Source organism: Siphateles boraxobius, unplaced genomic scaffold, assembly GCF_051911475.1.
Source record: "Siphateles boraxobius isolate OS27281-9 unplaced genomic scaffold, OSU_SipBor_1 24, whole genome shotgun sequence".
NCBI classification, from domain to species: domain Eukaryota; kingdom Metazoa; phylum Chordata; class Actinopteri; order Cypriniformes; family Leuciscidae; genus Siphateles; species Siphateles boraxobius.
This window is the reverse complement of record NW_027508855.1, coordinates 17,825,456-17,841,609: the sequence shown is the minus strand read 5'-3', so window position 1 is coordinate 17,841,609 and position 16,154 is coordinate 17,825,456. Positions and strand designations below refer to the sequence as shown.

Below are 16,154 nucleotides of genomic sequence, written 5' to 3'. Positions count from 1 at the left end.
TCGTTGCTTTTTGGAGTATACAGGCTACACTCGTTATGCGGTACCATTGCTCTTACGGAACAGATATGCTTATTTAACTTTTAAATGTTAAATTAAAAGTACCGTGAGATGAAATCCTGCAGGTGTCAGTGCTTTCTCTCCGTCCATGCAATAGATGCACACCCTTGAATGAGCGCGGATTTCTAGTGCATTTACTTGAACTTCTGAGGTAATATTTTTGGTTTAACCCATTTGAGAAATTGAGAGGCGGCCAAAATCAGATTTTAAAAGCGACTGAACTGAATAAAGCTCTTTACGAACTCGACGTGCGATGCCGCGCTGACTGACATGTATGCGCATGAATCACTGTCAAACGCACAAGCTCAGAGCAATATTGTAAGTTACTGCATGATAATACATTTTTAACTAGCAGAATAATAATGCATCACGATACACATAGTCTCACTTTTAGTTACGTATTTTAATTATTATAGTATTTCGAAGGGCAAAAACATGAACTTTAACTATTGGCTTTACTTCTACATTCAGCTGTCACTTTAGCGTGAGGCCAGTAGCATAGCATTAGCACCTCAGCTCCACCCACTTCCCGCCTCTTTGCCCATTTTCTTTTATCCGGGAGTGACGAGAGATGACACGCTGCCAAGATGGCGACGGTTGGCCCCGCCCACTTTAGGCTTCAAAAACGCTCTTCAGAAACCTACGGGTGACGTCACGGACACTACGTCCATATTTTTTTACAGTCTATGGGTAAGACACAGAAAGAAATTTCTGAACAAATAGGCTGTTCCCAGAGTGCTGTATCAAGGCCCCTCAGTGGGAAGTCTGTGGGAAGGAAAAAGTGTGGAAAAAACGCTGCACAACGAGAAGAGGTGACCGGACCCTGAGGAAGATTGTGGAGAAGGACCGATTCCAGACCTTGGGGGACCTGAGGAAAAATGGAGAGAGGAAAAATGGAAAAATGAAATCATCTCCATAAAGCTTTTCAGCAGATGGAAGCATGAAGTGCTCCAAAATCTCCTGATAGCTAGCTGCATTGACCCTGCCCTTGATAAAACACAGTGGACCAACACCAGCAGCTGACATGGCACCACCTCTTCTCGTTGTTAAACAGTAGTGTTTATGAACAATTTATTCAAATTATTAACCAACATTAGAAATTACTTAATTAAAAATAGCCGTTTTTCTGTTTTTAATGCGATTATGAATTCTTTTAGATTTTTCTTCTCTGTTACAGCATATCGTATGTATAAACAAATGTACACAGTATTAAACCATTTTTTTCAATCAAATTATAGATTATCTATCCATCTGTATTATGACTCAGTTTCATAAATATTTACAGATTTTTTAATTGATTTGAGTTACCAAAACTGCCTAGAAAGACACTGCCTACTGGAACATGATGTAGTTCAGAGGAATATTTCTTGCCTTAACTGAAAGATGCTGCAAGTTTTTTTTTAAATAAACTAATTGCATTTGTCTGTCAGAAGATGTAAATCAGTAATGGCAAATATGGCCCATATTTTTAAGCTCAACAGCAAAAAGATGATTATATATATTTCTAATAACCAACTCCCCATGCTCCTGACGGCGGTGAGTGCGGTCTGGAAGAACTCCTGCAGGAGTTTCTCATCAGGATAGTGCAGAACCTCAGAAGTTGGAGATCTGCAGGAAACCAACGGAAACCTGACAGCACAAACATATCCAGTTATTCAACAAACATGCTTATTTTTTAAACGCACCCAAAGACAAAAATTTTAAGCACACATACACTTTAATTTTCTTCTTGTCCTCCATTTCACAGTCTTTTTCATCAGCACTCTTTACAGGTTTTTCTAACAGCGCAGGGCCAGGGCTGATATAAGAATACATAATATTTTATCATATCAAACATCAGGTCTCACTGTGGTCCCTTAGAGTCTATCTAAATATCTTTACTGTAAAAAACAAATGTCTACGTTCAGAATTGAATACTATATAACATTTACTACATAGTATACACTACTGTATATTGCAAAGACAAGAAATATACAGTAATATTATCGATTTAACTGCACTGGCACTATAGGACGAAAACTCAATTGCGCTGGATAATAACACTAACGACTGTTATTGAACTCATTTGAATCAACATTGAACTGACTTGAACTGAGTCTTCTAGAATCACAAATGATTTACTTTTAGCTTCGGACCAAGGCTGTATCTCAGTACTAGTTTTACTTGATCTTAGTGCTGCGTTCGATACTATAGATCACACAATACTCTTAGATCGACTACAAAATTACACTGGTGTTCAAGGACAAGCATTAAGCTGGTTCAGGTCATACTTATCTGACCGCTACCATTTCGTCTACTTAAATGGAGAAAAATTGATTATAACTTCGGCAAACTATGGAGTGCCGCAGGGATCTGTGTTAGGCCCTTTATTATTCTAAATATATATGCTGCCACTTGGTAATATTCTAAGGAAACATGGAATTAGTTTCCATTGTTATGCAGATGACACTCAAATATATATTTCATCACGGCCAGATGAATACGCTAAATTATCCAAATTGACAGATTGTGTTAATGATATAAAAGATTGGATGACGCGTAATTTTCTTTTATTAAATCCAGACAAGACAGAGGTAATACTTATCGGTTCTAAAAACCGTCCACAAAACCCTTCACAGCACGACTTTAACATAGTAGGATGCCCTGTAACTTTATCCTCTACAGTAAAAGACCTGGGTGTTATACTAGACCGCAACCTGTCTTTTGAAAAGCATATTTCATATGCTACAAAAACAGCCTTTTTCCACCTTAGAAACATTGCTAAGCTACGTAATATGCTATCAGTCTCTGATGCAGAAAAGTTAGTTCATGCATTCATGACCTCGAGACTAGATTACTGTAATGCTTTATTAGCTGGTTGTCCTGCATCTTCAATAAACAAGCTACAGTTAGTCCAAAATGCAGCCGCTAGAGTTCTTACTAGATCAAGAAAATATGATCATATAACATCGATTTTATCATCACTTCATTGGTTACCTATAAAGTTCCGTATTAAATACAAGGTATTGCTTTTGACTTATAAAGCTCTAAATGGTTTAGCTCCAGTCTATTTAACGGATCTTCTATCGCCTTACAATCCATCGCGCTCTTTAAGATCACTAGATTCGAGGCTTCTGGTCAAGGATATCCAGATCCACCAAAGGAGGCACAGCATTTTCACATTTAGCTCCGAAGCTCTGGAATAGCCTTCCTGATATTGTTCGTAGCTCAGACTCTCTCTCCCAGTTTAAAACTAGACTGAAGACGCATCTATTTAGCCAGGCATTCATATACATTTTTTATCTTACAGTTACTGTAAATTCGGCCTCTAGTTCATAAACGCCAGAGGAGAACTGGCCCCCGACTGAGCCTGGGTTCTCCCAAGGTTTTTTTTTCTCCATTGGGTCATCTGATGGGGTGTTAGGACACCATTAGGTCACTGGATGGAGTTTTTTCGGTTCCTTGCCACTGTTGCCTTTGGCTTGCTCAGTTGGGGATATTCAAATTAATTAACCAATCATACCATTGATCAGCTCTACCAAACTAGGATGTCTTTTTTTCCAGTAATAAACAAACATTGTTAAGTTGTTTTGATTGATACTGTAAAGCAGCTTTGATACAATCTGTATTGTGAAAAGCGCTATATAAATATATTTGACTTGTCTTCTGTAGAGCTGCTTTACAGCTGAAATTGAATTTGTTTCATAATTGCTTGATTTTACATTAACGCTGTTATTTTACTGTTTATTAATGTGAAACTGCTTTGAAACAACCTGTACAAAGCACTTGTTGTAAACCTTGTTCTTCTTAAGTGTAGGAGACTTAGAAGCGAAGACCAGGAGACGTTGGGATTGTATCTTTTAAGCAGGATTGTTTATTTGCTGTAGTCTGCTTCATCCAAAATCTTACCCAAGTCTAGCTAAGGGAACTTTACATTGCAGTTTATATACATTTCAAGGGGGTGGGATTAATTTCATAGAGCAGGGGACTCTTGATTCAGCTGGTTACCTGATTTCATCAGGTAACAGTTTAACTCAGAGTCTTGAGATGCTAATCCAATCAGCCTGATTAGATCAACAAAAGGCTCAGCTGACCTTTGAGATGTGACAAGTCAAGTCAAGTCATCCTCATTTATATAGCGCTTTTAACAATGTAGATTGTTTCAAAGCAGCTTTACAGAGATAAAAATATAATTTAGGGTAACAGAGATTGGTTTAGTTTTATAGTGGTTCTTGAAAAATGTTTTTTCCAGCTAAAGTTAGTTTTGATTGATTCACTTCCGTCTAAATTATCATTTGTTATTAAATTAGGGGCCGCTAAGACGACACCGTTCTCTCTAAACAGACTTTAAACGTGAACCTGTGATAGACGCTGATGGCGTTCACATGCGCATTAAGAATTGATTCTATAGTTATGTGCATTTGAATATATGTGCGCAGGTTTGTAATTCTTACAAACCATGCCTAAACAAACTACTTGTCTTGTCTATAAATTTTGATGCAGAATTTTATTTTATCTTATCACTTCGGGTAGGTACGCGAACCGAAAAATTCCACAACGCTTTATCTGTAGAGTGGTATAGGGATCCTCCATAGGGAGAGGCTAGTTGGCACTTCAGCACTGCATTGTCATCGGGTCCAGGCGAAAGTCCTTCGTCAGATCTGGAAACGGCCTGGATCCGGCAGGCTGCGGGAAAACCTTGGGATAAACAAAGACACTAAAATTAGCGTAGATGCCATTCTTCTTATGATGTAACGAGTACATCAGGATTTAAGGAAAGTGTTCCCAGTTCCGGCTGACCTAATCTAAGCAGCCTAATATTGAATTATAGAACTCTATAGAGTGTTATGTGAATGCTAGGTCAAAGAGATGTGTTTTTAGTCTAGCTTTGAACTGACAGACTGTGTCTGCTTCCCGGACAATGTTAGGAAGATTGTTCCAGAGTTTTGGTGCTAAATAGGAAAAGGATCTACCGCCTGCAGTCGATTTAGATATTCTAGGTATTATCAACTGGCCAGAACTTTGAGATCGCAATAGACGTGAAGGACTATAATGCGTTAAGAGCTCGCTCAAGTACTGGGGAGCTAAACCATTTAGTGCTTTGTAAGTCATCAGTAATATTTTAAAATTTATACGATGTTTAATAGGGAGCCAATGCAGTGTTGACAGAACCGGGCTAATATGGTCGTACTTCCTGGTTCTGGTAAGAACTCTAGCTGCTGCGTTTTGAACTAGCTGTAGTTTGTTTATTAAGCGACAAGAGGTTAATGTCCAAAACCTTGATTGCCTCAAAATGGAAAACAGTGTGTGCACTTTCTCAGTTAAAAATACTGTTGAATTGGAAGCTCAATTAAACATTTAAATAAAATTTGTAATCCTACATTTCCCCCTTTGAGAGTTCTAAATAACTCTCACAGAATACAAATTTAAACACTTAAACAAACATGCAATTTTAGGGTCCGTGACATCCCTACGGGTAATAGTCTTTTCTGGTAGGAACTGTGATTTTCTCGAGAGAGGCGTGATTCATATGTTGACTGAAACGCTTGATACTGTGGACGCATAGATAGTACGCCAGTAGAACAAACAACAACACAATTGCCATTTCCTTTGTCCACAGCCAGGGTTTCCCAATCAAGTTTCCGAACCATGAAAATTTAACTTCAGTCATCTGGTGTAATTTTGCTGACAGATCAAGAATGTCTTGTTGGATTTTGTTCAAGTTCTCTGTTGGATCCATTAACCCGGTGCAGCACTCAGGTCCGATGATTGTGCAGGCTCCTCCTTGCGTTGCTAGAATGTAATCCAAGGCCACTCTGTTCTGTAAGATCATTATTTTGTGCGAAGCGAGAGTGTCCGTGATGTTACCAAGCGCCAAAGCCGTATCATTGGCCAATTTCTGTACAGAATTCGATAAGCTTCTGACTTGATCAAGGGCTTGCATGACACCATAAGATGGTATTAATGCTCCAAGAGTTCTTGACCACCATGTTTGTGCACAAGTGAGTCCTGGAATGCAGCCATCTGCTTCGTTAGTGGTAGGAGCTGAATTTTGTAGTTGTGGGGATAGGGTGTGCCACCCAGGGGATTCCTGCTCCTACTGCAGGTGCGTGTGGCATGCAAACGTCCTTTCCAGCGAACAAGGCATTTCTTGACATATTCATCAGCTCTAAGAATATGTTGTTCCTGGAGTCCACACTTTGTGCAATGTCCATGATGCTTAGTAGAACGACAATCTTGATCATGTTGATGGATGACTGAAGGTTTCGTATGCGAGTCTCTGCGTTGTGTATTTTTTTCTTTCGTGATAGTTGGTTCAGCAGTGGGTCTAGTTGTTTTCTGGAGGTTGTGGCTTCATACGCAGGAGAGGAGGTTGGTGCGTATGGGTCAATTAAGGTCAAGTATTTGTTCAAACACTAGGATTGTGAACTTTTTCTGAGTCTGCTAGACAGTGGAGCAGTATTTGTTCAAACACTAGGGTTGTAAACTTTTCTGAGTCTGCTATTGTTGTTCCCTCTTTCTTAAACCTTTGACACCTAAGGAACAGTGAGGTAAGGATGGACTAGGATAGGGCCTATGAGGGAAGTCTTCACCCCAGGGTTAACCTCCGAAGCCTGTTGCGTTCGGTTCTTCCCGGGGCTCCTCACTGGTTCCGTGTCCTCACCTATCCCTGTAGGTGGGGGAACAACCTTACAGTGTGTACAATGAGTCCAGGTTTTCCTTCCCTGACACAATACTGCAGCTGCTGTAATCAACATCACTTGATGTGGCCCATGCCACTGAAGGGTTGGGGTCAGAATCCCTTGCCTCTTCAATTCAACTATATGCATATCCTTTGTTTTATGATTACATTATGACTATAAGCACTAATAAAGTTATATAATCATTTCATGATTACGTTATTACTATAATGAGCACTAATCAAGTTATATAATCATTCCCATATGTTTCTTATTCATACTTTTGCTGAATGCACATCTTTCCTGAATGTTGGTTGAATGCCTATCTTTCATGAATGTCTCCTGATGTCTGTGACTAATCTTCTGTGTCCCTGAGTGAGAACATTAAACACAGGCTTTTTGTCTGTATGTATATTAATGAGTGTGTTAAACTTAAAGAAAACCCTCATCATATGATCATGTTTCTCTGCTGACCCTATTAACGGACAGGGGCAATTTCTGTACAATTCTATGATTTGTTTTACTTCTTTCATACCTATATCTCTCAAGAAGTAAAGTAATTGTTATTTCCTCTCTCTGAGAATGGAAGGTTTTATCAGTATGTTGCAGGTCTCATGACACGGGGTGGCTGGTCTCATGACGCTTTTCGATGGGCCCTCCGAGGTCATTACTGGATCTTCGTGACTTGGATGACAGCTATCTTGATTGTTGTCAACGTACCCGTCTATCTATGTGTCATTGTTTAAATTTTATGTCCTCTGAGCCAATCAGAAGTGAATGTTTATGGAATGTATGCCCTTGGTAACAGTATAACTGGTGTACGATTTTCATGTAAGGTAGAGTTAGCTTGCGACCTCCTCGTGAGACTTTGACGCTGGCTCTACCAATTTAACTGCAAACTATTCTTCAGTAAATTTTACTCTTTGATTGAACATCACGACTCCTGGTCTTCTTTCATCATCTCTGGTCCTGGGTCAAGAACTGTAAACCCCCTCTTTACAGTCCTTTCACCACTTTGGTTCTAATGGCTTATTTCTAAATGACTTTATCATGACCCATTGACCTGGGATGATTGTGTGTCCACCTTCTGGTGGATTCTGCCAACATGACTCAACTCTCCCTCTGGCACTCTGTACCGCCTTTGTAAGGTTTTCACAGTAAGCAATCAGGGCATCTGAGGCAATGTGTACATCAGCATTTCCAAGATCAATCACACCTGGCATCTGCATGGGGCGTCCAGTAATAATCTCATGAGGGCTCAGTCCTACTGTTCTGTTAGGTGATGCTCTCATACTACACAGTACTGCTGGCAGTGCTTCGACCCATGGTACCCCTTCCTGATGCATTTTGCTTAGTCTGGTTTTGATTGTTCTGTTCGATCGTTCAACCTGTCCTGATGCTTGTGGCCTGTATGGGCAGTGAAGATTCCACTTAATCTTCAAAATTCTAGACACTTCCTTGACTACCTGTCCTGTGAAGTGTGTACCTTGATCTGAGTCAATGCAATCTGGTAATCCCCATCTGGGAATGAAATCAGTGACAAGACATTTAGCAGTATGTGCACCTGTAGCACGCCCTGTTGGATAAGCTTCTACCCATCTTGAGAACTTATCTATTACTACCAAAACATCAGTTTATCCCTTACAACGAGGCAATGATATGTAATCAACTTGCAGGTGACGAAATGGTCCTGGTGGGGCTGGGGTATGTGCTGCTGGTGCATTGGCTGCTGGTACATCATTATTTTTCTGACATGTAACACACCTCTTGGCTGTTTCTGTGGCTACATTTCTGAATTTTGGATTCCACCACTGATTTGAGAGCCTGCGATTCATCGTTGCTGGACCACTGTGACCCAAATTGTGTATTTGTTGAGCCAAATATGGCAACAGTGATTCGGGAGCAACATACTTTCCCCCCTTTGGTCCAGCAACCGGATGAATCCACTGTGGCTCCTTTGTGTAACCATGTCCATGCTTCATACAGAGGAACGTCTTTGTTCAGATTAGGGCTGGGCGATATGGCCTAAAAAAAGAAATCCCAGATTTTTTCACAAAAAATCCAATTTACGATTTAAATCGATTTTTTTCTCTCCCTACTTAAAATCAATCTGCAGATGACAAAGAAAAATTGTTCAAATCAAGATTTAACTTTCTTTTGTTTTAATATTTCCTTCTGGGATTTGATCTCGATTAAAGTGCAATCAGAAACAACAAGCCAAAAAGACAAGAGGACAGGCCCTGTCTTTGAAAACAATGAAAATGTAACATATAATAAAATGGGTGGATTGGGATTGGGGGGATGTGTAAAAAAAACAATAAACTTGCATCAAATTATTTGGTAACTAAACATAATTTTATTAAGTTTACTGGTATGCTACTGTTTTTATTATTGCTTAACACAAATTTCACAATTTCAACTTCAATTTGATTCTGATCTTGATTCAATATAAATTCCTTTGGATAAATAGGTACAGTAGATACGTTAATGTGTTAATTGTTCTCAATATTTTTTTTTAAAAAATCACCTAATGCTGTAAACATACAGAGAGCCCTGTCAGCTGGTATTATTAAAGGTTAAAACTAACTCAAATTAAATATAATGCATTTTTTATAATAACAACGTTATACTATTTTAATGATATAGGTAAAAATATTATAAATGTGTAATATAGTTATCATATTTAGCAAAATACTCCTCTCTATAGCAATTATTTTAAGTCCAACTAACATGCGTGCTATGGGTCATTAAAAGGCATCCTGAGGTAAATGTAACGTTACGTGGCATATGTTGTTCTCCAGCTGTTTTATGGACATCTTTCCGCATTTGAAAAACACTAATCGATCGATTTAATTACATTTCGGTAAGTTGGTAGTAAAGAGTAACAGATGATCGGTTCACATGCCGCTTGAACTGAGATCTGCCAGCGTTCTTTGACGTCACATTTACAAGCGCCAAAACGGTGTTTATTGTTTGAATTTCGTAATAAAATTGACAGAATCTGAGAGCTGAGAATCTGTTTCATATCGATAGTAACCTGCTCTGTCTTGTCTGTCGGTGTCAGTGTACTCTTTGCTTCGCGATTTTTCTCTGCGTGAGAAAATGGATGTGTGGCGTGAGAGCGTGTAAAAAGTGACAGAATTGTGTCTCTCACAGTGAACTCGTGAGTTGGCAGCCCTGCAGATCCAGCTTGTAAATGTTTTCGGCGGGTGTGCTTCTGCTGCCGCGATCTTGATCATTTGCCATGTTGTTTGTGTATCTCTATCATGGCAAGCGCTGAGCCCAGTCGGAACTACGGGAGCCCAGATGGGAGTGTCGGCGGTTGTTAAAGAGAAAACCGATTTTCATTAAAAAAAATAAATAAAAAAAAAAGGCGTAAACTACACATTCGAGTTAATCGCTAAAATCGATTTATCGCCCAGCCCTAGTACAGATCAATTATTGATTCAGGAGGCATAATTGTCTTCTGTGCTGCACTACCTGAACACACTTGTACAGTTGCATAGAAACAAGCCTGTTTAGCTGCCATATCAGCAAGAGCATTACCTTTAGCTTCTGTAGTATTAGTTGTGAGATGTGCTTTCACTTTGATCACTGCTAATTTCTTTGGAAGTTTCATGGAAAACATTAGATCTTTCACTAATTCAGCATGCTTAATGGGGGATCCAGCAGAAGTTAGAAACTGTCTGGTTTGCCAAATGACATCAAAATCATGAATTACCCCAAAAGCATATCTGGAATCTGTGTAGATATTAGCAACTGATCCTGAAGCTAGCGTGCATGCTCTTGTAAGGGCTACTAGTTCTGCAGCTTGAGCTGAAAAATGATCTGGAAGACGTCCTGAAGCTAACACTTCCGTGATGGACGTTACTGCATAACCTGCTCGTCTGTTACCTTCAATTACTTGAGCTGAACCGTCAACAAACAACTCAAATTCTGAATTCTCTATGGGAGTTTCTTTTACTTCACTCGTAGGGGTATATGCAAGCGTAACACAATCGTGAGTCATTTCTCCTTCATCCTCTAACAAAACTTCAGTCATAGCAGACATCATACATGAGGACGGATTCGTGACAGGTGCACGCTGTAAGACAATATTCGGGGCTGTGAGAGTTGCTAACCAATTTCCCAGCGAGAGGAAGTGACAGAAGTGACTTTTGCTTGATTCATTAATGCGGACATTACATTGAGGGCATTTTAAGTTTACAGCCTGACCCAGCTCATTACTAATGAAGGGCCTGTGCTGTAGACAACATTTAAGGCTGTGAGTCTACTTAACCATTGTCCCCACAAAGGAAAGCTGAGACAGTCACTTTTCCTTTTGTTCTTTTAAACATAAGAATAAGTCTTTTATCTCTGTTGTAAGTTACTGGGGAAATTAAGCACTCACAGCCCAAATGGTTAACACCTCAACAAGCTGCCCCACCCGTTTAATGACGTTGGGAATGGCTGCTTCAGAGTAGCAAGCAGACTGAGTAGGAGCTGAGCAACATTGTTAACTTCTCTAAAGTTCTTTTGCTTTTACTACATTCTTTTCTCCAATGTCCAGGCTTACCACAGTAATAACAACTGCCCTCTCTCTTAAGACATTTACGTTTCTGTGGGTTCTCTGTGTTGACCTTAAACGATGCTGCTGCAATTTTTACTCTCGCCCTGACATCAGAATCTCTTTCCCAAGTAGCTAACCTGTCTAGGTTGCTTTGCAGGGTCCTAGTGGACCATGTGATTTCTAAGAAAGGCAATGCATTTCTATGTTCTGACAAAAGACCATCAAACCATGTGCGAACGAGGGCACCATTGTCCTCTAGCACCTTCTCTGAAGTGTCAACAATCCCACTGTAAGCTGCAGCGGTCTGGCAAAATCTTTCTGTGTACTCGCATACATTTTCACCCTTCTTCTGTAGGATCCCGGACGAGCCCCCACTTGTTACGATCTCCTCCCAGTCTAGGGTTGGGAGAGGGTAACAAACTTAAATAAATAGAAAAGAACGTAAACGTGGAGGGTTCCCTTCAGTCCCCTGCCCCAGAAAAGTGAGCCAAAACACTTGATGCAAACGTAAAATGATTTATTGCATTTAAACAAAGAAAATGGAAGCTTTCAATCTTCAGGAGAAGGTCAGACCAAAACAACAAACAAAAGAGGAAGCTTACTATTGGAAGGAAAACTAAATGCCCTACACATGTAAAAGCAAATAAATAAACAACATATGCTGCCCTCCACTCCGTGACTAACCAAAAACAAGGATTAATATATAAAAAGAAAAAAGTGGTGACTCAATCTCCCTACTGCTTTCCAAAACAAGCAAAAAGTTGCCATACAATACCTTTTAGTTACCAAACAAAGTTATAAAGAGAAAAAAAGAAAAGAGATTGCTTTATCACACAAAGCACACCAAAAACAAGCTCAACTGTACCAAACAGAGACGACACACCAGTTTCACACTTAGCAACACACAAGTCTGATGCAGGGGAGAAGTGAACCTCCTCAAGCAGTGTTCACTCTGCTCTCTTATAGTGTAGCTCTGCAACTCTCCTTACGAGCCTCAGGTGTGGTTAATTAGCTGCAAGGCAATCAGAGTGAGGGAGAGACTGACAGAGCATAACAAACACAACAATTTAACAAAGTAAAATACACATCAAAAAACACTTTTTATAAAATACGTCCTCAGGACGTAACACTTCTAACCATTTTTTTTTTTCTGTTACCACACAAACAAACACTAAAACTTCTCTGATCAGCAGAGGTTACACTCGTTAACACAGACTTGTTACCAACACATCACAAACTATTAGCATGTTACGCTAATCTTCCCTGCCTGAAACAGAGGGTCAAACTTTTCTTCTCTAAAATAATTTTTTTAGAGGGTAACAACACAAAATAACAAAAAACAAATTAGCAAATGATACTAATCTTCCCTGCCTGACAAACAGAGGATATCTTTTTAACACGTGATGTTAAAAACTTCCCTGCCTGAACAGAGGATCAAACTCTCTTCTCTAAAATAAATTTTTTAGAGGATAACACCACAAGGTAACAAACAACAAAACAAATAATTAGCAAAATAATACTAAACTTCCCTGCCTGACACAGAGGATATCTTTTTATCATGTGATGTTAAAAACGCCCCTGCCTGAACAGAGACAATATTTTCATCTTTAAAAGACAACTTTTAAAGGATAACTTTAGGTAATCAAACACTACAGCTGTCTGATAACTCATTCTCTGACGGCACAGAGGCACAAAATTCGTACTGGTCTGGTTCTTTGAATAGAGTGAAACTCACCGAATCGTTGTTTGAATGAAAAGATTCAGTCTGGAAAACTCAGTCAGCTTTGTTGAGGTCCAGTTGAGATTCAGTTCTGGAACTCAGTCAGAAAGTTCATTCTTTGTTGAGATCTTTGTTGAGCTTGAGGTTTTCAAGATTCCGTCTGGAACTCAGTCAGAAAGTTCATTCTTCGTTGAGATCTTTTGTTGATTCAATCTGGATTCTGGTGAGTAGCTCTATCCGGGTCACAGGCACCATCTGTTGTAAACCTTGTTCTTCTTAAGTGTAGGAGACTTAGACGCGAAGACCAGGAGACGTTGGGATTGTATCTTTTAAGCAGGATTGTTTATTTGCTGTAGTCTGCTTCATCCAAAATCTTACCCAAGTCTAGCTAAAGGAACTTTACATTGCAGTTTATATACATTTCAAGGGGGTGGGATTAATTTCATAGAGCAAGGGACTCTTGATTCAGCTGGTTACCTGATTTCATCAGGTAACAGTGTAACTCAGAGCCTTCAGATGCTAATCCAATCAGCCTGATTAGATCAACAAAAGGCCCAGCTGACCTTTGAGATGTGACAAGAGGTTAATGTCCGAAACCTTGATTGCCTCAAAATGGAAAACAGTGTGTGCACTTTCTCAGTTAAAAATACTGTTGAATTGGAAGCTCAATTAAACATTTAAATAAAATTTGTAATCCTAATAAATGAATGTGACTTGAGCTTATCATGTAAATATTTAGCTCTGCAAGTGGTGACCAGGTATCACCTCTGAAATAAAACTCTTGGCAGTATGATCAAAATGTTAAATCAGTTCATTTGTCACACTGGAAATTGAAGTTTAAAATAAAAGCGCACTGCATTTTGGGATACAATATTCCACACACTATGCTTTGTTTTATACTGAACATGTTAGCAAATAGGTGAAAATTTGCATGTATACTGCAAAACTAGTATATGCTATTCTAAACACAGCTAAATGGTGAGACAGACAGATGGACAACTGCAGTAGCTTGGCATGATCTATAGTCCTGTAATTTCTGTGACATGATGATAAATCATGATGTGTAATGCTTCTTTTTACATTTTTGACTCCTCTTGCTCGACACGCTCCTCTGCAGTGATGTCAATCAATGGGACGCGAGTCAAGCCACGTGTGGATTCAGGAAACGCAGTTTTACACATCGCTGAATAATAATCTCTCAGCAGACACAGGGAGTCTTGAAAGCGGCCCACTCCTATCTGTACACACACACACACACACACACACACACACAAGCACACAGAACCATTAGACTTCAAACTCATCCCAGGCAGTTTTGTGATGTGTTAGAGGTGTGTGTGTGTGTGTGTGTTACCTGCAATAATGCAGAATAATGGTTGATTAGTACAGCAGTGTGATCGTCTAACCAGCCATCATCAATGACTCCTGTTCCCTTTCAGTCGATAACGTCGGACGTAGTCGACGCCGACTGAAATGGGATCACGCTAGGGAGCCTATCGTCTTCGAGTATTATTGAACGAGCCAATACACATTGGCGTGCGAGATTTGCATCTCACACTCCGCCCCGCAGCGCGGGTATAAATACGGAAGTGGATGCACGCACCATTTGCCTTTCGCTTCGGAGCCGAGCTTCATGTCTGGATCTGAAGAGTGTTGTTGTACAACGAGCGAGTGTGTCGGCGCTTCTTTGGGAAGTCTCTCCTGGTGTCGGTGGTTACGGCGCGAGTGCAGCGGTGATCGCGAGCTTTAAGCTCTCAACTGCTGTTTTCACAGCAACCAAATTTCTGTTTGTGTTTGTTTGTCTGACGGTCGGTTGAGGGCGAGAAAGTGAGTGCTTCACTGGCACAGGGTGCACCATTCCTGTGTCAGTGTTGCCGTGGTCATTCCCCTGTGTGCTCCGACACTGGTGAGAGTTTTTCACTTCCTAAAAGAGCAACACGGGTGCGTTTGCGTCTTTTTCAAGATGTCATTCCGCCCGTGCGTTTCTGGGTGCGGTCGTTCCCTGTCTCTCTCTGATGGTCACAATTGTTGTATCACGTGTTTGGGCTTACAGCACGCTGAGACAGATTTTGTGGACAGCTCATGTTTTCACTGTGGGAACATGACTGTCGCAGTGTTGAGGGCGAGACTCGCCTTCGTCCGCGGAGAGCGAGTCCCCATTGCCATGCCCCACCCCCGGGTGCTGCATGGGATGGGTGACCGGAGGGTAGTGTTGGATGTCCCGCCCGGTAACCATTCCCTGTGGGCTCCTCACCCCTCCCTTCCACTGCTACCATTGGAGCCTCCGGTGTTATCTGCTGGTCCATCTGTAATGGGTGGGCCAGCGGTTTCACTCGGGGCTCCCCTGGGGGACAGGATGTCGATTGCAGCATCGGAGGGTGAGCTGATGTCTGGAGATGACGACTCAGCTGCGTTGTCTCCCTCCGGGAGTTCAATGTTGCCCGAGCCGGATCCAGAATTATCAGCTATGCTGAAACGGGCCGCCGAGGCTGTCGGGCTCGAGTGGAACCCTCCACCGTGTCCTGTTCAGTCTCGGTTGGATGATTGGTATCTCGGGGCGGGCCGTGCTGGTTCTCAGCCCGCCGCCCCAGTGCCCTTCTTTCCCGAAGTGCATGAAGAGCTTACTTGGTCGTGGACGGCACCTTTTACTGCTGAAAACGACTTAAGTAGTTCTTCCTCCCTCACTACCCTTGTCGGAGGAGCGGTGAAGGGTTATGAGGCTATCCCTCCAGTGGAGCGGTCTGTTGCGACTCATTTATGTCCAACGGCCGCTGCATCCTGGGTGGGGGATCCTTGTTTCCCCTCGCGGGCCTGTGAGTTCGCGTCCGGATTGGCGGTCAGAGCTTACAGAGCTTGCGGGCAAGCCGCTTCCTCTTTGCATGCCTTGGCGTTGTTGCAGGTCTACCAGGCCAAGACACTCATGGACATGCACGAGGGTAGTTTGGACCGGGCGCTCATGAGTGAGCTCCGCACCGCCACTGACCTCGCCCTCCGGGGTACAAGTGTCGCGGCGTGTGCGGTCGGTCTAGCGATGTCCACTTTGGTGGTCCAGGAACGCCATCGTTGGCTCAGCCTGGTTGAGATGGCGGATGCGGACAAGGTTCGGTTCCTGGACTCCCCAATTTCCCAGGTTGGGTTGTTCGGCGACGTGGCGGAGAGCTGCGCCCAA

General features: G+C 41.4%; 2 protein-coding genes and 1 long non-coding RNA gene across 3 annotated transcripts in view; 1 reads left to right on the top strand and 2 right to left on the bottom strand.

Annotated features, from left to right (window-relative positions):
* The window catches only part of spef2 (sperm flagellar 2), a 112,431-nt gene that overhangs the window by 2,045 nt on the left and 94,232 nt on the right, over positions 1-16,154 (bottom strand). The gene's annotated exons all lie outside the window — the stretch shown is intronic.
* fam111.2 (family with sequence similarity 111.2) overlaps positions 1-16,154 on the top strand; it is a 47,605-nt gene that overhangs the window by 15,653 nt on the left and 15,798 nt on the right. The window lies entirely within an intron of this gene.
* LOC143749226 (uncharacterized) lies at positions 1,374-14,413 on the bottom strand. Its single transcript, XR_013206903.1, has 3 exons — positions 14,340-14,413; positions 1,772-1,855; positions 1,374-1,686 (listed from the first exon to the last, which is right to left on the bottom strand). It is a non-coding gene; the product is annotated as an uncharacterized LOC143749226 (long non-coding RNA).